The sequence below is a fragment of the Magallana gigas genome, chromosome 4, assembly GCF_963853765.1.
Source record: "Magallana gigas chromosome 4, xbMagGiga1.1, whole genome shotgun sequence".
NCBI classification, from domain to species: Eukaryota; Metazoa; Mollusca; class Bivalvia; order Ostreida; family Ostreidae; genus Magallana; species Magallana gigas.
The window spans coordinates 46,482,581-46,509,146 of NC_088856.1; the positions used below are offsets into that span (position 1 = coordinate 46,482,581).

The 26,566-nt window shown below is 32.2% G+C and overlaps 1 long non-coding RNA gene across 1 annotated transcript; it reads right to left on the minus strand.

The window, feature by feature from the left end:
* Positions 1-390: 390 nt before the first annotated feature.
* Positions 391-3,649, minus strand: LOC117682037 (uncharacterized). The gene is made up of 2 exons (XR_010713289.1): positions 3,265-3,649; positions 391-2,798 (listed from the first exon to the last, which is right to left on the minus strand). It is a non-coding gene; the product is annotated as an uncharacterized lncRNA (long non-coding RNA).
* Positions 3,650-26,566: the final 22,917 nt, after the last annotated feature.

Genomic DNA, 26,566 nt, shown 5'->3' on the forward strand with positions numbered 1-26,566 from the left:
CGAAAAAGGACAGACCCAAAATAAGGAGTTTAGTGCAGTCATCCTCTAAATAAATTTTCTTTTTTGTTTTTCTTTTAATTTTGCTATTATTTGAAATAACCACACTGAAAAGCAAGTAAAACCTCCAATTATGATAATTTAAAGCAAGTGATTTTGTAAACGCATATTCTTGTAAATCATTTTTCTCAAGTGTCCTGTTTTCGTGTGTTTGAATTCTCCGCATTAGATTTTATGAACAACCGAAATTTAAAACAAGACAAGATTCATTTGTTTAAAAACATTTATACGGAAATGTATACCGTGTTATTAATTTACACGTATTGACATCAATCGTAGTTAACAATTTAACAAGAGGTAAACAAACGGCCAATTTGACCAATATGAGAAATGAGGTCTAAATCATATTTAAAGCTTTTACATTCTTGTACATGTAAGATATATGTGGGGTTTTTTTATTACATGTGTGAGGTTTTGATAGTATATTTTCTCTTTGCATATTTTTTAATGATTGTTGTAAATTGTCATTAAAAATATATGTACACTACTGTCAAACAGTAACCACGTTCAATAACTCTTGAACAAAAAAAAAATAGCAGGAAAAAAAATATTTATAAACATCACGTCAAATCATACTCTGTCTTTCCTAAGAAATCAGTTTGTAGAGTATAACTATAAATGTATTTCGCTAATATGTACATGTATATACAATGCATGATAATAGTATAAATCTGCAAATAAAAACCGGGCTCTCTTATGACAACAACAAAAAAGGTCCAGGGATCACACCACTCATCTAAGCAACAATTGACAACAAACGCTTTAGACCGTCTTCAGAGTATCAAATAAAAACATTGAGCTCCTTTTGTTGTTTCAAATTTGGAGAATAAAAGTTTAGAAAAAAAAAATTCTATTAATTTGTCACCATTGAGGCCCTTTCCCTGGAGATAATGATTTAAATAAACTTACATTAACACTACCTGATGATGCTTCCAAATAAAGTTCCGCTCTATGTCCTGTTGGTTTTTGAGAAGATTTTCGCTATATATTCCTTTGTTAACATTTGCTGTGACCCTTTCCTATTCCCAAGGGTGATGATTTGAACAAACTCAAATCTACACCACCTGAAGATGTTTTCACATGTTACAGCTTTTCTGGCAAAATAGTTTTTGAAAAAAAAGATTCTAAGTTTTTCCTATGTAAAATATTTGATCCCACATTATTGGCCCATGCTACCCCCGCTTTTCTTACCGAATCGTTTAAGACAAGAAGAAATTTGAAAAATACCAACATATTTTCAATAATTCAAAATTGTCTTCCCTCTTAAGAGAGTCTGACCCTTCATTTTAACAAACTTTGATCCCCTTCACACAATAATGCTTTGTGCCACGTTTAGTTGAAATTTTCTTGTGGTTCTTGAGAAGGAAATAAAACGTGACAGGTAACGAAACAACAAGGACAACACTAACGACGGCAGACAACCGACAAATTTTAATAAGAAAGGCTCGTTTGATTCTTCGACTCATGTGAGCAATAAACGACTACATAATAACATGTTCTGTTCTCAGTGCAAAAAGACGATAACTTTATAAAAAATATATTAGAAGATGTACATAATAGTTCATCTCTTATACAGAAAACAAAGGCTTTAGTTATCACGTCTAAGTTTCAAACAGCGGAACTTGGTGTGTAATATCCGCCTCAAGTAGATATATTCGATTTAAGGTTTTGACAAAATGTGTATCATTACTTTATATATATATATATATATATATATATATATATATATATATATATATATATATATATATATATATATAATCTCAAATGTTTGCATTTATGCTCATTGATATCATATCATGTGACGAATTTTAATGTCACGCCGAGATGAATTCACAATGGATTTAACATATGTTTATTGAACCTACGGTCTGATTTTATTGAAATGACTGTAGGAGGTTTGCAGCATTTTAAAACTTATACAACACTCAATTAAAAAAATAGAGCTGAAAGTGTATCATGACGTCATGCTTCTTTCTCGAGACATCGTCACATAGCCATTTTCATCTACGTCCTCATCGTTTCCTGACATCGAGATGTAAGTTTCTCCAAGAGATACTGTCATTATTTCTTCATACTGATTACAATCGATTACATTTTCAAGGTCTGTTGTTTGGATTGCTTGATTAATATAAAGATTCAAATCTTCCGCTGTTTTACTTTCACATGTATCTATTTTTCCATCATCTAAATTTGCATACACATGTCTTGTACCACCTATCTCCGAATCACTTTTTCTTCGCTGTAAATTTGCATACACGTTGTTTTGGTACTTTTCGGGCAACACTTTAGGCGGAGGAGGGCGCTTTGGCGGAGACTTCTTCTGCTGTCCAGTAATTATTTTAGGGTGCTTATCATCTGAGAACACTTCGTTTTGATATATGGCATCTCCCTTCATATCAAATTTGTGGTTTTTGATATTGGTGTTCTGCATTTTAGATTCAATGTTTTCAATGCATTTGGAAGAACTAACTTTTTCCAGACGTCCGTGTTCTTTTTCCGCAATATATGATGTGGATTTTGACCGTTTTTGCGTTGCTGCACTTTGCTGTAATTGTCCTGAAGGTAATTGCAGTAAGTTTGGAGAAGAGAATACCTTTCCAATTTTTGTTTCCGAATTTGAAACCTTACTTGATTTCTTTGAAGGTTTTGGCATCTTGTGAATCATTCTGGATACTGATTGGTACATTTCCTCTATGGTAGAGAAACAATACCTTTTATAGGATCAATGGAATTCAAATCTACAGAATTCAAAACAAATTCAAAGAAAACGAACTACACAAACAAAACATTATGATGGTATTGCAAAAGATAAATCATCTTGAATCTTTTAATTCTTTTTTCAATTACATTAACTCTTTCAAACTAATTATGATGAGAATTGTAAAGTAGCAACTTGAAAAAACCATTAAGGAGTATCAGTATATCATAGAAGGGCGACTTATCAAGTACCCGCGTGATAACATTGTAATACTAAACAGCCATCAATTTCATCCAAGTAGAGGATCCTTTATAAAGATTTTTAAATTAGAATTTCTTCTGATACCATGATGTGTAAATATTCCTGGATTCGTGGTTTTTTTTTAAGAATACAAATATGTGATATTTGATAAGTATATAAACACAATGTCTTAAATTTACTTTAATAAACAGAATAATAACGTATTTTTATCGAAAAAAGCAATAACACATGAGATTGTATCTCACCTTATTCAACCCTGCTTCAATCCCACATGTATGCCTTTAGATACCTCATATAGCTTCCTATTTCTCTCTCTCAGTATTTTAAGCGCATTGACTTTACATAATATATAACAGTTTGATACTGCTTGTGTGTGCGTCCAACATGCATCAAATGACAAGATAAGGCGTGCAGTTTTAAAGTCAAGTACTTTCCTTCTCGGAAACTTAATCATTTTAGAGGAAATGAATGCTGTCTAGGCTGCTTCGTTGATATTTTTTCAATGTGTAGAAGAACAAAAGAGTTTCACAATTTCATACTTTTAAATTTGATGATAAATGTATGCGTAATTGAGTCATCTACTAGATTCAAGTGTTTCTGTTCACGAGCAAGACATATTTTTATAGTTTTAAAATTGATGATAAATATATAAATACGTTTTTGCGTCATTTACTAGATTGTTCATTATATAAATGATAAGATTTTATAATATGACTTGTATATAACTACTAGGTTTTTTTATTGGGGGTTGTTTTATATGGGTTCTTTGGAGAGGGGGGGTTGTTTGGGGGGGGGGGGGGGGGGGGTGTTGTTGTTAATGAATTCGGGTGTGGTTTTGTTTTGGAAACATTTGATAAACTTTGGATCAGACATAGTCACCAACAAGACCAATGCGAATGAGAACTTCAGTTCAAAAGGATGACATCTTTAATTACTAACAGGGTCATTTGATTTTTGTTCTAAAAATCACCTTCGATTCTGATTACTTTAAGATAAAAAAGAAATTAATTTATATGTTTGTAGAAAGTGTCAATCATTCAGGTGATTCATTATTTTGAGAGGAGCAGCAATATTGATTAATTGGTGGATATTCGCCATGATTGTTGGTACTGTACCTGATTAATTAATACAGATGAAAATAACGGTGTGGTTCGAGTACTGGTGATAAAGATACCCAGATCTGGAAATTTTATCAAAACCTTTGACATTTAAAGTAAAATTTCAAAAATTAGGCAACGAAATCGTTTCTCGGACCCTATCTTGAATATATTTCTGGATTTGCTTATAACAACATGCAGTATATTAAAACATTGAGTAGGTGTTTAAATACCACATGACAATCTTTATATCTAAAGCATCACCACTAAAGGAAATGTGTCATTCATAACACTTCACAGCCAACATTGGGCCCATTCCAAACACACTGGCGTCGGAAGCAAATTGAAAGTGTGGGGGGGGGGGGGGGCTAAACTAATCCTCAGAAATATTGAGAAAAAAGTAATTCCCAAAATCATGGAAATCCTAATCCGTGGGGGGGGGGGGGGGGGGGGCTAGTATCCTTCTGAATCCAAGGTAAATTTAGGAACGATAATCTTTCCTGCGAGAAAAAGTGGGGGGGGGGGGTGAACCCTCTATCATGCTATGTTTCTAATGGTTAGGTCTAACTTTGCAAAAAAAGTGTGGGGGGGGGGGGGGCTTGCCCCCCCTAGCCCCCCCCCCCCTTCTGACGCCTATGAAACATAATTATGGTAGCAAATAGTAACATACTGTGTTGGTAATTAATAATCGTCGAACGTTTACTTTAATCTCAAGAACACTAAAGAAATATAAAACAGATTTGGGTTGAGTAACTAGTGATCTTGAAAGACCGTGCGAAGCCAACTGTATTTGAAAGTAATGGAGTCTTTTTGTATGTGTTGTTAGTGTTTCTTTTGGTGTTTGTTTATATGTTTGATAGTTGGGGGTTGTTTTGTGCTAATCCATCGGGAGCTCCATGTCTTTTGTCAATGTATAGTCTTAATTCTCTTTTCATATTTCAGACCACATACTATTAGTACATTCTAAAAACACAATTTATTCCTACCAATATGTTTTTTTATATTAATAAAATTTAGGATCTTTTTGTTCTTTGTTATTACATTATATTCGAATGTAAATGCAAGATAGTTAAAGTAATATATATTTCTTTCGCATAAAACAGTTTTATATACATTGCCTATAAGGTAGGTCAATTTTCACGCACTGATTGAAAATATATAGAGAGGCTTGAAAACAATTCTTACGTGTAAATGAATTTTATACTAATTAACCCTCATCCCACTCTCCATTCCCTTAGCACTAGCTCTTGTATATATATTTATCTGCGATGCTGAATACCTTCATAGAGAACATGACGCTCCATAAGTAATAGCTCTTAATAAATTTTATAAATTGAAAATTACTTCATTTCAAAAACAAATTTTCCTTTTTTTAAAATAAAAATATTCGATTAAAAATAATCTGGTTTTGTTACAATGAAAATAACGTGGATGATATTTGAAATAACGATGTAGAAAAATAATTTATGTATGTTGGGCTCATTATATACATAATAGATAAAAATTATTGCTACATTCATGAAGAAAGTATTATAACACTTATTACAAGTTAACCAAGAGAGCTTACTCTTTATATTGTAAACGTTTATAGTTACAAGTTTAGATAAGCTCATTGTTCGACATTTAAAGTTATACAAATTATAAAACATTTTTATTTGGCAGGGTTCAATATTGTACCCCTCAGGGGGAGTTATCACTTGAATTATGTATTTTGCCCTGATGGATTGTTTTACTACTTTTGTCTGGGGCTGGGGCTGTATGCCTATGAAGCTCGTCTCCCGGGTAGCGGATAAAGGATCCCTCATTTATTGAAAGGTGCAAGAGACACTGAAGTAGGAACAGTGAACCAGCGCAGCATAAGCAAAGGACACATTGACCGAAAACCACTGGTCCTAAAACTTTGGAAGAGGCCGACTACCACCTTACGGGAAAACAAATATGACAGTTATAGACATCAAAGTGCAAACAAGAACCAATTTGGAGCTGGGAATCTCCATCAGTGGCAGTAGAAAGACGGGGGAGGGGAGTCTTAAATAACGCCAGCGTCTGATTAGATCTCTTACGACAACCTAAGAAAAATTCAATGTTGGACAGTGGAGTGTGAAAGACTATGTATAGAGGGGTGCCATCGGTACAGATTGCGAGAGAGATAAAGGAATACTAGCTTGGAATCAGTGAGTGCTGATTGAAGGTCAGACCGCCATCTACAGCAAAGAACTGCATGAAGGAGAAGTTGCTAAGTCATTTGTCAGCAGGCTGTAAAATCACTCATGGCATGGACAAATATCAGTAAAAAAAATCATATAACAGCACGATTCTATACAAGACTGCGCCCGTTATCCATGTGTATGCGTCACATAATTAAAACGAATAGGAAAAAGAAACCAGTTTATTAGGAGCAACAGTAAACTGTGAATGGATGCAACAAGATCGAAATAAGTATCATCCTTAACGCAATGGCGGGTAACAATTATAAGGGTTACAAAAGCAACGGGTTTCCGTGAATTTGGTATAAAATGAGATCTAGAATGAAGACAGACTACGTGAACAACGGAATTGTGATCACTAGAACATTGTTCTCCATTCACATACAAATTGATTTGGGTACCTGCTACTTGAAGAGTGAAAATCAATTTAACTCTTATAAGTTGGCAGTGAAAATATGTTCTTGACACTAAATTCCAGCGAAGACCAGAAAACAACAGCGACCACTACGTGGTGAAAACACTATTAAGGCTACGCCTCAGTACAAAAAAGAACAAGTTAAATCCGAGACCGCATGGATGCGGAGCGCCTCAAAATTAAAAGGGTAGAAAACAAAATGAAAATTTGAAAATAGAGAAGAGAAATTGTGGGAGCAGCAGAAGATGGCCTCTGTGGATTCAACAGAGAAATTAAAACGGGATTAATGGAAAAACAGCAGCAGTAAAGAGCTAGAGGGGGTTGCTGAAAAATACAGAAGGATAACGTATAGTATAAGTTTTACCTCTCATACATTGTCAAATTGTAATGTTATCTATTAACCATTGTATTACGCGCTTCGCACGAACCCATGTGTGCTGGTGACTTTAAACACCCCTAAAAATTAAAGAATTTCATTGGTCAGTTCTTACAAATTCGTATTTTCGCTAAACAGGGTACGCGTCCCTGTGTCTGTCAGTTTTCCATATTGAAACATGGGCTTTTGTTGTTACTTACTGAAATAATTATTTTGGATATTCATTTTTTTCCCCAAACTGGTTTTTTTCGCTTATTTGACATATGTACAGTTTATTTATCATTTTATTACCAAATTATGTCCTGTTAATTTAAGAGACTTTTTCCAGGTGTGTTATTCCACCTTAAGTACCGCCATTGGCCAAAAGGAAGGGAAGATCACAGACACTCCAAACACAAATCAGCTTTTACGCTAAAGATAATGACACATTATGATGGCAAAGAGAGATCATTTATTTAGAAAGTGAAAGTAATATTTATGTATACTCTTGTTCATAATATTGCGTTTCTACATGTATTTTGCTAACATGTATTGATCAACGCCATCTAAACTACTATACTAAATAATAGACTCAAATTTTTGGGCTTTGATACCGAGAAATCGAAAGAGTACTGTCTTTTATTTTATATATTTTTAACTTCATTGGTACTTGGTGATTACCAATTTGTTTTTATTTTTTCTCAATCAGGCTTCGCTAATTAATAATCTACTTAAATTCCTTTAAAAAATCCGGAAATCGTCTGAATTTTTTCCGATTTTACAATCTTGCGCATGCGCATTACATTCACGCTAAATCACGGGATGCTCTTTAGTTTATGTCAGTTTCCATAATATCACATTTGCACGAATAAACTCAAAAAAGATAATACAAATACGTGTAAATTTTCATTAAAAATTTGCAATATATTCAATGAATTCCTCAAGCTGATCAGCCACATCATCTCCTATGGGAATTTGAGTTCGACGTCATGGTGATTATTACGTGCAGTCCGGGAATTTTCTTAGGTCTCTGACAGGCTTGGGGTAATGCTAAATGTAATGGTAATGCATTGCAATGCATTACATGTTTTCAAAGTAATGCTAGTAATGTGTAATTCCACAAAATTAGCATTACAAGTAATGGTAATGTAATTCATTACTTTCCAAAATCTAGTGTAATGCAGGCATTACATGCCATTACTATGCATTATTATGCTTATTTGTGCATGTTCACTTTAAAAAATGTGATGAATAAATGAATAGTTGAAATAGAATTTGATTAAATTTATTTTTAAAGAAGAAAGAAATAATTATTGAGATAAAAATGTTTTAATTGTATTATTAAAAATATTTTTAAAGATTTATTTTTGAATTGTTATAATATTACTAAATATATCAGCACAATTTCATAACATTTTCAAGAGTGTTTTTATCGTTTAAACAATCTACTCTAATTAGTCTGCACTTCAATAAGAAATGTGTCAACAACACACTATGCCCCCCAGGATAATCTAAGTATCAAAACAATCTATTGTTATAAGAAGTGCTAAACACCCAAATCCCCTTCCCTTCACTATGTCCCAATAGAATAGGAGACAGACATGCACCTTTAAAAGCAAAATGAATGCACTGTCCATCCATGATGAAAATCAATATCACTTCCAGTATTATAACCCATTTGAAAATATTTTTACTTACTTATTCTCTCTCTCTCTCTCTCTCTCTCTCTCTCTCTCGTATATTAAGTACATTGTACATTAGTTTGGACTGATAGAAAATACAAGATTCATGTATTTTTTCTATTATTGCACTTAATATATCCTAAGAAAGAGATCGTCAAACAGTACTTTTCAGTCCAAGCTTCGACTGCTCCTGTAAAACATTTATTTAGTATAGCTGGGAAGATTTTCAAACTAACAGGATGCAGTTAAAAGATGAACCCTTTAAAACTTCGATCATAAAGTGCAACAGCAATCTTTTGTCTTAAAGTGTCCTCAGAAGAAAGAAATATGATTAAAATACCGTATTTTAAGATATATAACTGGGAAAAACCATCTGTTTATGAATTTATACAATTAAGTGTCCAAAATTATAAAGATTTGTTTAATCTGGGAAAATATCTCTATTTAGCTTTTGATACCGCAACATTATTCCATAAATTGTTTTTTGTTATGCATGTAATTCTGTGTCTCTATTTCGTATCCTACATTGTATCATGCCAAATGTCTATAAATATCATTTTACTTAATATGTAATATGTTGTTCATAATGCCACAAGATGATTATATATTGAGCAAATAAAGAATAACTCTTGTATAGTCATTGAATTTGAACCTGATACTGATTGAACTTGAACCTGTAGATATTTTAAAGAGTGTTTTATATTTGAAACATTTGCAAAAACTCTTTATTAGCTTTACTTTTTAAAACAAAGCAATGGTAATGGTAATGCATTACTTTACTCATGTAATGATAATGTAATGCATTACTTCAAGAAAATCAAGTAATGGTAATGGTAATTTAATGCCCAAATTCATGAAGTAATGGTAATGTAATGCATTACTTTACAATGTAATTCGCCCCAAGCCTGGTCTCTGTAGGTTTCGACCAATCGATAAAGGGGGGGGGGGGGGGGTGTAGGTTTCTGTTTAGCTGTTTCTATATTAAAAGCATAAATTCCAAACTTTTTCTACATAATATTATATACAATGTATATACTTCCGTTAGTTATGAACTGTGCAATAAATAAATGAGAGAGTACATGTATAACTGAAGCAAAATACAAAAGTATTGTCTTTCTGTTGTCTTATGCATGTACAAAAATGGTTCGGTAGAAATTCAATTTTATATTCATTTTTATTTTTAAAAAATGTTTTAATCTAATTTGGTATATTATGAAGGTTTATTTATAAACAGAATCATCATCAAAGCAAGTTTTGCAGCAAAATAAAATTCTATATGATAAATATCATATTCTTTTATCATATTGTAGCGACTCTTAATTATCAAGAGGTCAATGGGCCACACATGAGCAAATATAGGTATTCAAAAATTAGCTTAATTGAGTCATAATTCAATATATCTGGACAATGTTGTATGATACATGTACACCCTGTATAAATAAAAATCCATTTTCCCCTTGGATATTCTTATGTTTTTTATCAAGTCCCTTTTTAAGATGATTTTATAATCACATCAGATGTTGAGCACTGCAATTCTCAACAAGATCCCAAACAATTATTTATCTAAGGAACATAAACCTACATCAAACTCTGAACCCCCATGTGAGGCCCAAGAATCGCCCAGTGGCCAAAGCCAAACAATTGTAAAAATCAACATTTGTCAAAATGCTTACATATAAGTAAAACCATATAGTACACAATTTCAGTTTTTGTGATTTAAAACGTTTTCCTTTGTAAAATTGTGTTTGATTTTAACAAATTTGAATCTACATTACATAAGGTTGCTTTCACCAAAGTTACAGCTTTTCTAGATATTTTTTTTTAAATATTGATTTTAAATATTCCTATGTATTAAATTTCCCCCATCCCGGTTGTGACCCTATCCTACCCCTGGGGATCAAGATTTGAACAAACTTGAATCTATCTAGTTCCTACTTGAGGAAGCTTCCACACAAGTTTCAGCTTTTCTTGCCAATAGGTTTTTGAGAAGGCGATTTTATCTTTATATTTTACTATGTAAAAATTCAACTCTTAATGTAGCGCCACCCTACCCTCAGGAATAATGATTTTCACAACTTTGAATTAACACTAGTTGAGAATGCTTCCACACAAGCTTCAGCTTTACAGACCAACTAGTTTTTGAGAAAGATTTTTAAGGATTTACCTTTTGTTTACACTACATTTTCCTATGTAAAAATTTAACCCCCCTCCCCACACACACACACTTTGTGGCCCCACCCTACCCCAGGGGATCATGAATTGAACAAACTTGAATAAACTCTTCCTAAGGATGCTTCCACAGAAGTTTCAGCTTTTTTTGGACGCGGATGAATGGTTTCTGAGAAGAAGAATTTTAAAAATTAACTCTATAAATTCCTATGTAAATATTTAACCCCCACAGTGGTCCAACCTTACCGCTGGGGATCATGATTAACACAAACTTGAAAATACTTTACCTGAGGATGCTTCCACACAAGTTTCAGCTTTCCTTTCTGATTACCGTAATTTCTGAAAAGATGATTTTTTAAGATTTACTTTTTATATTCCTATGTAGAAATTCGATTCTCCATAGTGGTCCCACCCTTCTCCCGGGGGTCAACTTTGAATTTACTCTACCGGAGGATGCTTACAAAAAGTTTTTAGCTTTCCTGGCTAATAAGGTTCTAAGAAGAAAAATTATAATGATTTATTCTATATATTCCTTTGTCAAAAATAAATCTCCCATTATGGCCCCATCCTACCCCCAGGGGTCATGATTTCTTGACTCTGAATCTTCAGTAGCTAAGAATGCTTCCAAATAAGTTTCAGCCGGCCATATGATTCTTAAGAAAAAGACTTTTAAAAATTTCTCAAAATTTTTCAATAATTCCTAAATATCTCCCGTTAAAAAAGGGCGTGGTCCTTTTTCACAACTTTGCATCCCCTTTGCCTAAGATTGCTTTGTGCCAAGAAAAGCTTACTTAAGCTTTCAGCTCAGGTTAGCTAAAATCTATACGAGCATAGTCAATGAAAATAAATTGCAATTACGTGAAAACCATCAAATGTAATTTTTTTTAATCATTATACCAAAATGTTATGACCGTATACTTAATAAATAATACCATTAAATGCATTGTCGTTAATTGTGATTTCATCGTGGTTCATTGCCGTTCATTGCGCTTCAATTTAGTTAAAAGACGCGCCGGGGTGGGGATCCTTTAAAACTAAATTTATCATTCTTTGTTGAAAATTCATTCACCGATGAATATTGCTTAATATATTATAACAATTATTCTTTCATGATTGTTGATTATTAATTATTAAACAATTTAATTCCTTAATGTGTAGAAATTTGTTTTTCATTTGTTTTCTTATTTAATTACGGAATGGCTTTGCAACAGTAGCACCACCTGCACAGATTTCCAAATACCCATTGTAAAATCGCGATACATAAAATCAGGCAAGCTGTGCATACATTTTGTAAATGAAATATCGTCTTTAAATAATAAAACTATATAATATGTTGTTAAGAATTATTCATGGAAAAGAATCAAGTATAGTTTAGCAGATGTATACACAAGTGCAGCGTTATTTCCCGCCAAATGTCGACGAGAGAAGAGACGTAACTGTTTTAAACAATCAATTAGTGGCAATGTAAGTGTGTTTGTGTGTGTTTGCTACGGATACAAAAATATATACAGCGATTTCTTTAAAAGTTCGGTGTTTATAACTTCAACATCAACTGCACAGAGTGAAAATTACAGTAATTTCAAGGTCAGATACCTTGTCGGGATACTGGGTACTGTAACCAATTTTTATTCTTGTTTACAGCGGGGGTCATTTTTTTACGGGGTCATTTTTTTTTCTTCACGTTTAACATGAAGAAAAATCCATATATTCTACGGCAAGGGGGTCATTATTCTACGTCGAAAAATGACCCCAGGTAATTATTCTATGGGGGTCATTATTCTTCATTACACCGGCCAAATAATTCTTGAGATAAAGACTTTTAAAAATTCTTCAAAATTTTTCAATAATTCCTGATTATCTCCTATTATAAAGGGCGTGGTCCTTTTTTCACAACTTTGCATCCCCTTTGCCTAAGATTGCTTTGTGCCAAGAAAAGCTTACTTAAGCTTTCAGCTCAGGTTAGCTAAAATCTATACGAGCATAGTCAATGAAAATAAATTGCAATTACGTGAAAACCATCAAATGTAATTTTTTTTAATCATTATACCAAAATGTTATGACCGTATACTTAATAAATAATACCATTAAATGCATTGTCGTTAATTGTGATTTCATCGTGGTTCATTGCCGTTCATTGCGCTTCAATTTAGTTAAAAGACGCGCCGGGGTGGGGATCCTTTAAAACTAAATTTATCATTCTTTGTTGAAAATTCATTCACCGATGAATATTGCTTAATATATTATAACAATTATTCTTTCATGATTGTTGATTATTAATTATTAAACAATTTAATTCCTTAATGTGTAGAAATTTGTTTTTCATTTGTTTTCTTATTTAATTACGGAATGGCTTTGCAACAGTAGCACCACCTGCACAGATTTCCAAATACCCATTGTAAAATCGCGATATATAAAATCAGGCAAGCTGTGCATACATTTTGTAAATGAAATATCGTCTTTAAATAATAAAACTATATAATATGTTGTTAAGAATTATTCATGGAAAAGAATCAAGTATAGTTTAGCAGATGTCTACACAAGTGCAGCGTTATTTCCCGCCAAATGTCGACGAGAGAAGAGACGTAACTGTTTTAAACAATCAATTAGTGGCAATGTAAGTGTGTTTGTGTGTGTTTGCTACGGATACAAAAATATATACAGCGATTTCTTTAAAAGTTCGGTGTTTATAACTTCAACATCAACTGCACAGAGTGAAAATTACAGTAATTTCAAAGTCAGATACCTTGTCGGGATACTGGGTACTGTAACCAATTTTTATTCTTGTTTACAGCGGGGGTCATTTTTTACGGGATCATTTTTTTTTCTTCACGTTTAACATGAAGAAAAATCCATATATTCTACGGCAAGGTGGTCATTATTCTACGTCGAAAAATGACCCCAGGTAATTATTCTATGGGGGTCATTATTCTTCATTACACCGGCCAAATAATACTTGAGATAAAGACTTTTAAAAATTCTTCAAAATGTTTCAATAATTCCTGATTATCTCCTATTATAAAGGGTGTGGTCCTTTTTTCACAACTTTGCATCCCCTTTGCCTAAGTTGCTTTGTGCCAAGTTGTGTTGACAGACAAAATTTCATCAGAAAAGCATTATACCAAAATGTTATGACCGTTACCATAATACCATTAAATGCATTGTCGTTAATTGTGATTTCATCGTGGTTCATTGCCGTTCATTGCGCTTCATTTTGGTTAAAAGACGCGCCGGGGTGGGGATCCTTTAAAACTGAATTTTCTATATGAATAATATTGTTTGGAAAAAAAGGACAGGCCCTTGAACTACCCCCCCCCCCCCCCCCCCCTCTTCACCCCCGTTGCTACGTGCCTGATGCAAATAAACTTTATTCTATTTATTCAAAGAAGAGGTCAGACGATACATAACTTGTTATTTAAATCTTTATAGACGTATTCAATGCAGAAGGTGCTCAGATAGGTAAAGTTAGCTACTAGTAACTGGCTACTAGTAACTGGCTACGAGAAGTAAGAAAAGCTAGCTACTAGTAACTGGCTACGAGATAAAATAAAAGTTAGCTACTAGTAACTGGCTGCTAGTAATTGGCTACGAGAAGTAAGAAAAGCTAGCTACTAGTAACTGGCTACGAGATTAAAGAAACTTGGCTTCTAGATACTTCTTACCGTCCATGGGAGAACACATACCAAGGATTTCTATTTTTGTTCTTAAGATGTACATTGCACTATATCACTGTCAATTGTCAATATATCTCAAGTAGCTGTATATATAGACAGAAGATATATGCCTAACTTGCTAATATCAACATTCTGCCGAGTCATCCACATAATATTACCACACAATTACTCAGATATCTCTCTTTATGTAGTCAGCTACTTGTGCGTTTCGTTACAAATATCTTTATTTTTTGGCTGCTTTTTCAATAGATCTCATGTAGCTGTATATATATATTGAAGATATATTCCAGACATGCTAATATCAACATTCTGTAAAGTCATCCACATAATATTACGACACAATTACTGAGATATCTCTCTTTATGTAGTCAGCTACTTGTGCATTTTGTTACAAATATCTTTATCTTTTTGCTGTTTTGTCTATATATCTAAAGTAGCTGTATATATATATATTGAAGATATATGCTAGTCTTGCTAATATCAACATTCTGTCAAGTAATCCACATAATATGATCACACAATTACTCAGATATCTCTCTTTATGTAGTCAGCTACTTGTGCATTTCGTTATAAATATCTTCATTTTTTGGCAGTTTTGTCAATATATCTCAAGTAGCTAAATATATAGATGTAAGATATATGCCAGACATGCTAATATTAACATTTTGTCAAGTCATACACATAATATTACGACACAATTACTCAGATATCTCTCTTTATGTAGTCAGCTACTTGTGCATTTTGTTACAAATATCTTTATCTTTTTGCTGTTTTGTCTATATATCTAAAGTAGCTGTATATATATATATTGAAGATATATGCTAGTCTTGCTAATATCAACATTCTGTCAAGTCATCCACATAATATGATCACACAATTACTCAGATATCTCTCTTTATGTAGTCAGCTACTTGTGCATTTCGTTATAAATATCTTCATTTTTTGGCAGTTTTGTCAATATATCTCAAGTAGCTAAATATATAGATGTAAGATATATGCCAGACATGCTAATATTAACATTCTGTCAAGTCATACACATAATATTACCACACAATTACTCAGATATCTCTCTTTATGTAGTCAGCTACTTGTGCATTTTGTTACAAATATCTTTATCTTTTTGCTGTTTTGTCTATATATCTAAAGTAGCTGTATATATAGATTGAAGATATATGCTAGTCTTGCTAATATCAACATTCTTTCAAGTCATCCACATAATATGATCACACAATTACCCAGATATCTCTCTTTATGTAGTCAGCTACTCGTGCATTTCATTACAAATATCTTCATTTCTTGGCGGTTTTGTGAATATATCTCAAGTAGCTGAATATATAGATTGAAGATATATGTCAGACATGCTAATATCAACATTCTGTCAAGTCATTCACATAATATTCCGACACAATTACCCAGATATCTCTCTTGATGTAGTCAGCTACTTGTGCATTTCGTTACAAAAATCTTCATTTTTTTGCGGTTTTATCAATATATCTCAAGTAGCTGAATATATAGATGTAAGATATATGCCAGACATGCTAATATCAACATTCTGTCAAGTCATCCACATAATATTACGACACAATTTCTCAGATATCTCTCTTTATGTAGTCAGCTACTTGTGCATTTCGTTTTAAATATCTTCATTTTTGGCAGTTTTGTCAATATATCTCAAGCAGCTAAATATATAGATGTAAGATATAATTTTTATGCCAGACATGCTAATATCAACATTCTGTCAAGTCATCCACATAATATTACGACACAATTACTCAGATATCTCTCTTTATGTAGTCAGCTACTTGTGCATTTCGTTACAAATATCTTCATTTTTTGCGGTTTTATCAATATATCTCAAGTAGCTGAATATATAGATTGAAGATATATGTAAGACTTGCTAATATCAACATTCTGTCAAGTCATCCACATAATATTACGACACAATTACTCAGATATCTCTCTATATGTAGTCAGCTACTTGTGCATTTCGTTACAAATATCATTCTTTTTTGGCGGTTTTGTCAATATATCCCAAGTAGCTGACTATATAGATTAAAAATATATGCCAGACATGCTAATATCAACATTCTGTCAAGTCATCCACATAAAATTATGACACAATTACTCAGATATCTCTCTTTATGTAGCAAAACAGCAAAAAGATAAAGATATTTGTAACGAAATGCACAAGTAGCTGACTATATAAAGAGAGATATCTGAGTAATTGTGTCGTAATATTATGTGGATGACTTGACAGAATGTTGATTTTAGCAAGACTGGCATATATCTACAATCTATATATTCAGCTACTTGAGATATATTGACAAAACTGCCAAAAAGAAAGATATTTGTAACGAAATGCACAAGTAGCTGACTACATAAAGAGAGATATCTGAGTAATTGTGTCGTAATATTATGTGGATGACTTGACAGATGTTGATATTAGCATGTCTGGCATATGTCTTCAATCTATATATACAGCTACTTGAGATATATTAACAAAACAGCCAAAAAATAAAGATATTTGTAACGAAACGCACAAGTAGCTGACTACATAAAGAGAGATATCTGAGTAATTGTGTGGTAATATTATGTGGATGACTCGGCAGAATGTTGATATTAGCAAGTCAGGCATATATCTTCAGTCTATATATACAGCTACTTGAGATATATTGACAATTGACAGTGATATAGTGCAATGTACATCTTAAGAACAAAAATAGAAATCCTTGGTATGTGTTCTCCCATGGACGGTAAGAAGTATCTAGAAGCCAAGTTTCTTTAATCTCGTAGCCAGTTACTAGTAGCTAGCTTTTCTTACTTCTCGTAGCCAGTTACTAGTAGCCAGTTACTAGTAGCTAACTTTTATTTTATCTCGTAGCCAGTTACTAGTAGCTAGCTTTTTTTACTTCTCGTAGCCAGTTACTAGTAGCCAGTTACTAGTAGCTAACTTTACCTATCTAAGGTGCTCGCGTTCGCGATTGGTCGCGTGGACTCGCTCTGCTGAACACGCCTCAGTTCTCTACCTATATTACTTTATAATTTGGACATTTTAAATAATTTTCAAATGCTACTTTAATGCATATTTCAATGCATAGAAATATATTCATTTTATGAATTACATCTTTATAATAATTATATAGCAACTTTTATTTTAGTACAAAATAATGACCTGTCATAAGTTGTTATCAGTCTACTTCTTCTAATTATCCATTTATCGGTAGCCTTACCGATTTGAGTTTCTCTATGCGAGATCCCCTGATTTTAATTATAGTGATAATCAATTAAATACCCGAGGAGTTATTATTATGTAATATTATGTATTGCCTCCTCGCGCAGGAGGTAGAAATATTCACTCTCCACACAAATATTATACATGTCAGACAGTGGCGTCGGAAGCAAAATGACTGTTCAATGTTATATCTCGTTGTAGTTTCCATATATATGAATCAAACAAATATTTAAAAGACTTGGACTTGGTTTTATTAAGCAACTTTGTTTTATAGATAATTTTCCAAAAAATGTTTTAAAAAATCGCAATATCGACTTCTTGAGATACTCATCATTTAGTTCTCCAAATGAGATTGCAATAAAAACTTATTATATAACGGTCTCGTTTATGGTGTATTAATTGTCGACTAATTAAACTGCTTAGGCCACGTTCGTGTATGTGTATGTTACAAATTATTGTCTCAATAATTTAAGTACGTGACCATGGTGACTATGCATTTAAAAACTACAGCAACAAATGATACAAATGTTCATTGTTGTATATTTTATTTTATTTCATTTAAGAATATCTATGAAAACCATTAATTATTATTTCCATAGGGTACGTTTTCTCCTGGAGAAAACGTACCCTATAAATTGGGTACGTTTTCTCCTGGGTACGTTTTCTCCTGGGTACGTTTTCTCCAGCATTCAGGAGAAAACGTACCCAAGAGAAAACGTACCCAGGAGAAAACGTACCCAATCTCTAGGGTACGTTTTCTCCAGGAGAAAACGTACCCGGGTACGTTTTCTCCAAGAGAAAACGTACCCTATGAAAATCATAATTATACTACTTAATAGTTTTAAATACTATTTTGCATAATAAATATACAGAAATGTAAGAGTTTTATAGATTTATGAATTTAATACTTTATAATTTTAAAGGGGTTGGACATATTAAATAATTTTCAAATGCTACTTTAATGCATATTTCAATGCATAGATGTATAGAAATATATTCATTTTATGAATAATATCTTTATAATAATTGTAGCAACTTTTATTTTAGTACGAATTTAATAATGACCTGTCATAAAGTGTTATCTGACTACTTCTTCTAATTATCCATTTTGAGTTTCTCCATGTGAGATCCCCGGATTTTAATAATAGTGATAATCAATTAAATACCTGAGCAGCATGTCAGTGGCGTCAGAAGCAAATTGACTGTTCAATGTTACATTTCGTAGTACCGGTAGTTTCCATGTGAACTTGGTTTTATTAAGCAACTTTGTTTTACAGATAAATTTTAAAAAATGCAAAAAAAAAAAATAACGCGATATCGACTTCTTGAGATACTCATCATTTAGTTCTCCAAATGAGATTGCAATAAAAACTAATTATTTAACGGTCTCGTTTATGGTGTATTAATTGTCGACCAATTTAAAAACTGCTCAGGCCATCTTCGTGTATACACATATGTTACAAATTATTGTCTTAATAATTTAAGTACGTGACTATGCATTTTTAAAAAAAACAACAGCAACAAATGCTACAAATGTTCATTGTATATTTTATTTTGTTTCATTTAAGAATATCCATGAAAACCATTATTTATTATTTTCATAGGGTACGTTTTCTCCTGGAGAAAACGTACCCTATAAATTGGGTACGTTTTCTCCTGGGTACGTTTTCTCCAGCATTTGTGAATTCTACGTAAGAGTTATCTATCTTTACCAACATTGAACATTTTTGTTAATTTTGTGCTAAATAATCAATATAAAGTCAACTTTTTGTTATTATGATACTTAATTTAGTTAAGTTAAATAAAATATCAAAAAAAATATTAAAATAATCCATCAGGTAAACGGCAGGCGTTTGGTTTTCTCTCGGCAGGCGTGTTTTCCCCGGCAGGCGTCGGCAGGCGTGTTTTAGTATGACCGCTCTAGGTAAACAACAAGTCGGAATGACAAAAACTGATGGATATTATTAGTGTATGACGAATATTGCGAACACAAACTGATGTCGGGTGTCATAAAAAGGGAATGGAAAAAAGGACGAGACCATACACCAGTTCCCTGTGATCTAAACCTGCCATTTGCAAGCAGTAAGCATGGTAGGTGTCTTATCATGACATGTGCTATATTCAGATATTGTATTAATGTTAACGTTACAGATTATTATGCTCGTATATTATCCACGTGAAAACAATATCGCCTAGCCTATATGCAGAATAGCTACACAATAATCCTAATTTGTTCAAACATAAAAATTATTCATTGTTAATTCAGTCAGTGTTTGTAATTAAAATAATCACAATTTTAATTTTCTTAAATGAAATTAACCATCTGATGATAAATGGTAAGGTTGACCGCATAGAGGGCCCCGAGTTTACTCTAGCATTAATATGACAAGCTTATTTACCAACATTTACTCACAAAATATTTTTAGTCTAACACTTTCATGCACATTAGCTTGAACAGTATATTTGTAAGGAATAGGTTATATGTTTGTATTGATGATTTTTATTAGCATATATAGTTCATAACATGAAGAATTAATCTTTTATTCACTATCAATAACTGATAATGTTGATTCTCTGTATTGTGAAAACATTTGAACAGCTGACTGATATTCACCTTTATTGAACTGTAAAAATCAAAGTACAGTTGAGAGAAAAATTAATATCATATACCTAGTAGTGTATCAGCCCTGATACACGTGTTTTGGACTAGGTGAGACAGCAGCCGGAAGCTAGGGCTGTATCGCCCTCGGGGCTGATATTTCTCTGTCTCAGCCCGTCGTCAAGGGGGTGTATTGCCCTCAAATTTGAAATCGATAATTTCCATATGTCTCCGCTTTAAATTAAAACTAGTTTGTGAAATAACGATAGAATTACGAAGATATAATACAAATTATCACCTTACACGTCTGAATATTTTTACCGAAAATTGAAAAATAATAATTCAAAAATAGCGCCAAAGAGTGATGTGTATCCAAGTAAGGGGAGGTAACCTACACAACGCTTGTGTATTTAGAGCAATTGCACGCTTTATTCAATATCAATCAACGTTTAAATTATGGAGGATATAGAGAAGGATGGAACGAGACTTAATCTTAGAAAACCAGAGATTAGACTGTAAAAATTAAGGTGTTTAAGTAATGGACACTCTTATGAACGTTCTCAAACAACTTTCTAGTTGCTATAGAATCTAACAGTATGGATCTTTATGAATGGAATCTGACGAGAAACTTACGAAATCCCAGTGAAAGAATTTGACTCATAACGAAGCTGCGTAGGAGGGAAGTTTCTCTCTCGATAATTTTGAATTCTAGAAGATAGTGCTTCATTTCAGACGACAGACTCCCTTCTACTGTATTTCAAATCACGATGGTTTGTCAACAAAGTCCGACAACTCTGATAACACATATAAAAAGAAATAAAAACGAACAAGTTTTGTAAATCCGAAATTTTTTTTATAGCTTCTTCATGATAAATCATATTCCTAATTTGGAATTTAAATTTGAAATAAAGTCTTTGATTTTAAATATATGATATAAACAACATCACACTTTTGTTTTGATCTCGTCCCTGGTATCAGCCCTTGGATGGTATCGGCCCGCGCCCTTCGGGCTTGGGCCGATACCAACCGCTCGGGCTGATACCAGGGCCGAGATCAAAACAAAAGTGTGATATTCTATATGTATATCATGGTTTATCGGTTGATAGAATTGCTCACATATTTAGATTTCATGTGCTGGGTTCATTATTGTTACAAATTCTTATTTTTTTCCCATTATTTTCAGATAATTTAATTCTGGTTGTAACGCGTTTTCTGATTGGCTAAAAAAATTATTTTATATTGTATAAAGAATGTTGCCTACGTCATACGTCATAGTAAGACTAACATCAAAAATGTATTAATCCGCCTGACGTTACGTTTGAATTTTGTACAATCTGATATCATTTTAAAGGTCAAATGACTGTTTTTATCTACAATTAATAGAAAAAAAATTAAATTATAAGCAATGAATGCAATATTTATTAGTTTTATACGATATAAAATGGTTTGGGGCAGTTTAAAAAAGCGTAAACTGCCCCAAACCATTTTATATCGTATAAAACTAAAAAATATTACATTCATTCCTTAAATCATTAAAACGCAAGATTTCTAAATACACACAGTTATATAAGATATGAAATTGTCAAGTTAAGTAACATTAATTTAAATTTTCAAGATTAGAATAAAATGTTGACAAGTTTCACCTGATATCAAATTTTTATATAGAATAATCCATTTATATAAGGTTCTGTCTGTCTATGTTGCATACACTTTCATAATATGCCTATATGAATTTTATTTTTCTACATGTAGCTTCTTAAAATCATCCTTTCATATAAGTCCTTCTTATATGTTATAAGTAATAGTACCAGTAATATCAGGTTTTTTTTTTTTAATACAGACTTTTCAAACCTCCAAGAGATGAGAACATCACTGGTATGTGTTAACGAGGTCATTCCCAATACTAGGCACAATGCGGAAAAATATAAGACTAATGTAAAGAACTAAAACCATGAGTGATGAAGAGAAGAGCTGATAATCAGATTATTGTCTCTGTTATGTTCATCCTGATAAAGCCTTTCCCGATTGATGCCCTGGATCATTTATTTGGTAATTTAAGGATGACAATATTTATTTCAACATTTATGATATAATATTAAGACAATTAATAAGCAGCACAACATATCCTGAAATATGAAACTGGACCAAACCAGTGATAATCTACCATTTATGATTTATTACATTTACTTGGATTTGAAAACCATTTCTGAAACTCCAAAAGTCATGAATAATTTGGACATATAATGCATACAATTAAGAATTAGTGTTGTAAAAGAATATATATTATGATAATGCATATGCTATAAGAAATACAATTGATAGATATCAAAAGGTGTTTATACTGACCAAGTGCAGTAATGAAGTTTGTAATGGCTATATACTGTTCATGTGGAGAAACTGGTTTTTAAAATATATGTCTTATGTTTATAATTATGTTTAATTTGATGATTGCATAGTATATCAAATCATCATTTCTGTCTATAAGTGTCTGTCTGTCCATCCATTTATCTGTCTCAAGTCTGTTTTATTTTATAACCCTGATGAGGTTACTGATGTAGATCAAGTTGAGATCATCATTATGACACTTATATACAACAAGCCTCACAGAAAATATCAGTCATCTTAAATTACAGAGTTTTTGAATGAGTTATGAATGTATGGTTGAGTAAAATTTTTATTTTAAATATTTTTTGAAATGATTTTTGTGAATAAGAATATTTATGTTATAACTTATCCTTATCTATATTTTTATCATTTTTTGCATGAAAAAAAATATACATATCCTAGTTAGGCCACACCAATATAATTTCTTGCTTGTCGGACATTAAGTGGAAAAGGGTACAAACGGGCTAGCGATAAAATAATAAGATTATTATTTTTTGTAGCGGAAATTTTTAGGCGGTCCATAATGATATGATTTGTAAAGTTTTATTTAAACACGAGCATGCAGGATCCGATGAAAAAGAAATTTAATTGGTGTGGCCTTCCACATTTTCTATATTTTAGTTCAAATTGAGGCTGAACCATTGTAATATATTACCCTGCATAATCATTCTGATAAAGTCTCAATCATACATTATAAATAGCATCAAGACCAATATGGGGACCAAGGAAGGGTTCAAAGTTCAAAGGAATTATAGGATTGCATACAATCATGTATATACATAAGGACAAATCATAAATCATTTCAGAATCTGCAGTGTTGTTTAGTCCAATCAGATAATATGATTTAAAGAATTATCATGATTAAGTATCAAATTTCATTTTATACCTGTAATCATTTGAAAGATTCTCCTATTTTCCGACACCCATTTTAATGCAATACCTTGCAAATCAGACAAAACTTTTAAAGATTGATAGAGGAAATTCAAATTAATTACAATCAGTATATGATTTTTATGAAACCTGTGATTTATTCAATGGTTTGATTGTATTTTAAATCTTTCAACAAAGGCTTAATAAAGATTGTGTGTATTAAAGTTTTCATGCATGTTTTTCTTTTTTGTGTACAGAGACTAGAGTTTCTTGATTATATCAGATGCACAACTATGACACTCTGTTAATTACCATTAAAATAAACTCTTTAGGAAGTGAAAAAATTGTTAAATTAAAGAATCATTTTCTCTTTATATGATTGGTTTTTAGAAATACAACCATTTATGGCAGTGTTGACTTTCATGAAGCGCGCAGAGTGATTTTTTGTAAAAGTCAGATCAGAGGAAATTCGGATTTTCAGCCTTTTTAATTCAATTAGTTGTAGTATTTACAACACAACTCCATTAATTTTGTTCTACAAGAACTTATGCAGGTTCACAGTATAACTAGTTGAAAGAAATTGCCATTTAAAACTGAATTATACGTCTTTTTTTAACAGCATGTAGGGTTTGTAGCATCTATTTCAATAGAGGTCAGAGGAAATTCAGACGTTATTATCTTTTTTTCTAATTCACCAACATGCCAATTATTGATTACTAATTTTTTGCTATTTATCATTTCTTCAAAATTACATTAAAAATATAATAGTGTAATTATAGGAAATAGTATTTTTTGCAATTTTTCTAGCCCTGGTTACGTCAAAAAAAGTGGTCAGAGGAAATTCAAACTAAAATAGCGGATTAAATAAAAGGAATTCTTATAATCCATTTTCAGATAAATAGAGTATTTTATTAACCTTTTTAATATTTTGGTGAGAAAATTTTTCTAGTTAATTGTAAATATGTCTTTTATGACATTTTTAATTTGCATTTAAGTTTTTTTTTCTCGTTCTAATTTTTTGAACATGGGTAAGTTTGAAGGTCGTTGCCATGGAAACGAACTCACGAACATATGCTTAAAATGTCTTTTTTGACAAAAACGAATCGATTAGAGTCTGTTTAAACAATTTTTTCAATTATTCAATTAGTTTCATGTCAGGTTCACATGTCCTTAATCTAATTTGTTATTATGAAATTTTTTTTATAAACAGAATCATCATATAAAAGCACGTTTTGCAGCAAAATAAAATTCTATATAATACATATCATATTTTTTTAATAAATTGTAGCGACTCATAATTATCAAGAGCACAACGGGCCACATCGTTCGCCTAAGCAAAAATAGGTATGAAAAAATTAGCGTAATTGAGTCATAATACAGAATAAATGAACAATGTTGTATCATATATGTAGACCCTGTATAAATGAAAAATTTTATCCATTTACCATTGGATATTCTTATGATTTTATCAAGTCCCTTTTCGGGATGATTTTATAGTCATATCAGATGTTGGGCACTGCAGTTCTCAACAAGATCCTAAACAATTAATATTATTTATCAAAGGAATATACCATGTGAGGCCCAAGAATCGCCCAGTTGCCAAAGCCAAACAATTTTAAAAATCAACATTTGTCAAAATGCTTGCATATAAGTAAGACCATGTATTATAACATTTCAGTTTTTGTAATTTAGAATGTTTTCCTTTGTAAAATTGTGGTACAAACGTGTTCCCAACTTACGCAGGATTTTGATTTTAACAAATTTGAATCTACATTACCTAAGATTGGAAGTTACAGCTTTTCTATACATTATGTTTTTTAATTTTTAGATATTTTTCTTTATATATTCTTATGTATTAAAATACCCCCATCCCCGTTGTGACCGTATCCTACCCCAGGGGATCAGGATTTGAACAAACTTGAATCTACCTGGTTCCTACCTGAGGAGCTTCCACACAAGTTTCAGCTTTTCTTGCCAATAGGTTTTTGAGAAGACGATTTCTCTTTATAATTTACTATGTAAAAATTCAACTCCAAATGGGCACCACCCTGCCCTCAAGGATCATGTTTTCACAACTTTGAATAAACACTACCTGAGGATACTACCAAACATGCTTCAGCTTTCCCGACCAACTAGTTTTTGAGAAGAAGATTTTAAAGGATTTACCATTTGTTTACTCTACATGTTCCTATGCAAAAAATTACCCCCCCCCCCCACACACACACACACATTGTGGCCCCACCCTACCCCAGGGGATCATGGATTGAACAAACTTGAATAAACTGTTCCTGTGGATGCTTCCACAGAAGTTTCAGCTTTTCTGGCTGAATGGTTTCTGAGAAGAACTTTAAAGATTAACTCTTTATATTCCTATGTTTAACTTACCATTTAACCCCCACTGTGGCCCAACCTTACCTCTGGGGATCATAATTAACACAAACTTGAAAATACCTTACCTGAAGATGCTTCCACACAAGTTTCAGCTTTCCTAGCTGATTGGTTTCTGAGAAGACGATTTTTTAAGATTTACTCTTTTTATTTCAATGTAGAAATTTGATTCTCCATTGTGGCCCCAACCATCCCGGGGGTCAACTTTTACTCTACCGGAGGATACTTGCACAAAGACTTCAACTTTCCTGACTAATTAGTTAATTCTAAGAAGAAAAATTTTAAAGATTTACTCAATATTCCTATGTCAAAAATCTTCCATTGTGGCCCAATCCTACCCCAAGGGGTCATGATTTTTTTAACTTTGAATCTACAGTAGCTAAGAATGCTTCCAAATAAGTTTCAGCCAGCCAAATGATTCTTTAGAAAAAGATTTAAAAATTCTTTAAAATTGTTCAATAATTCCTAATTATCTCC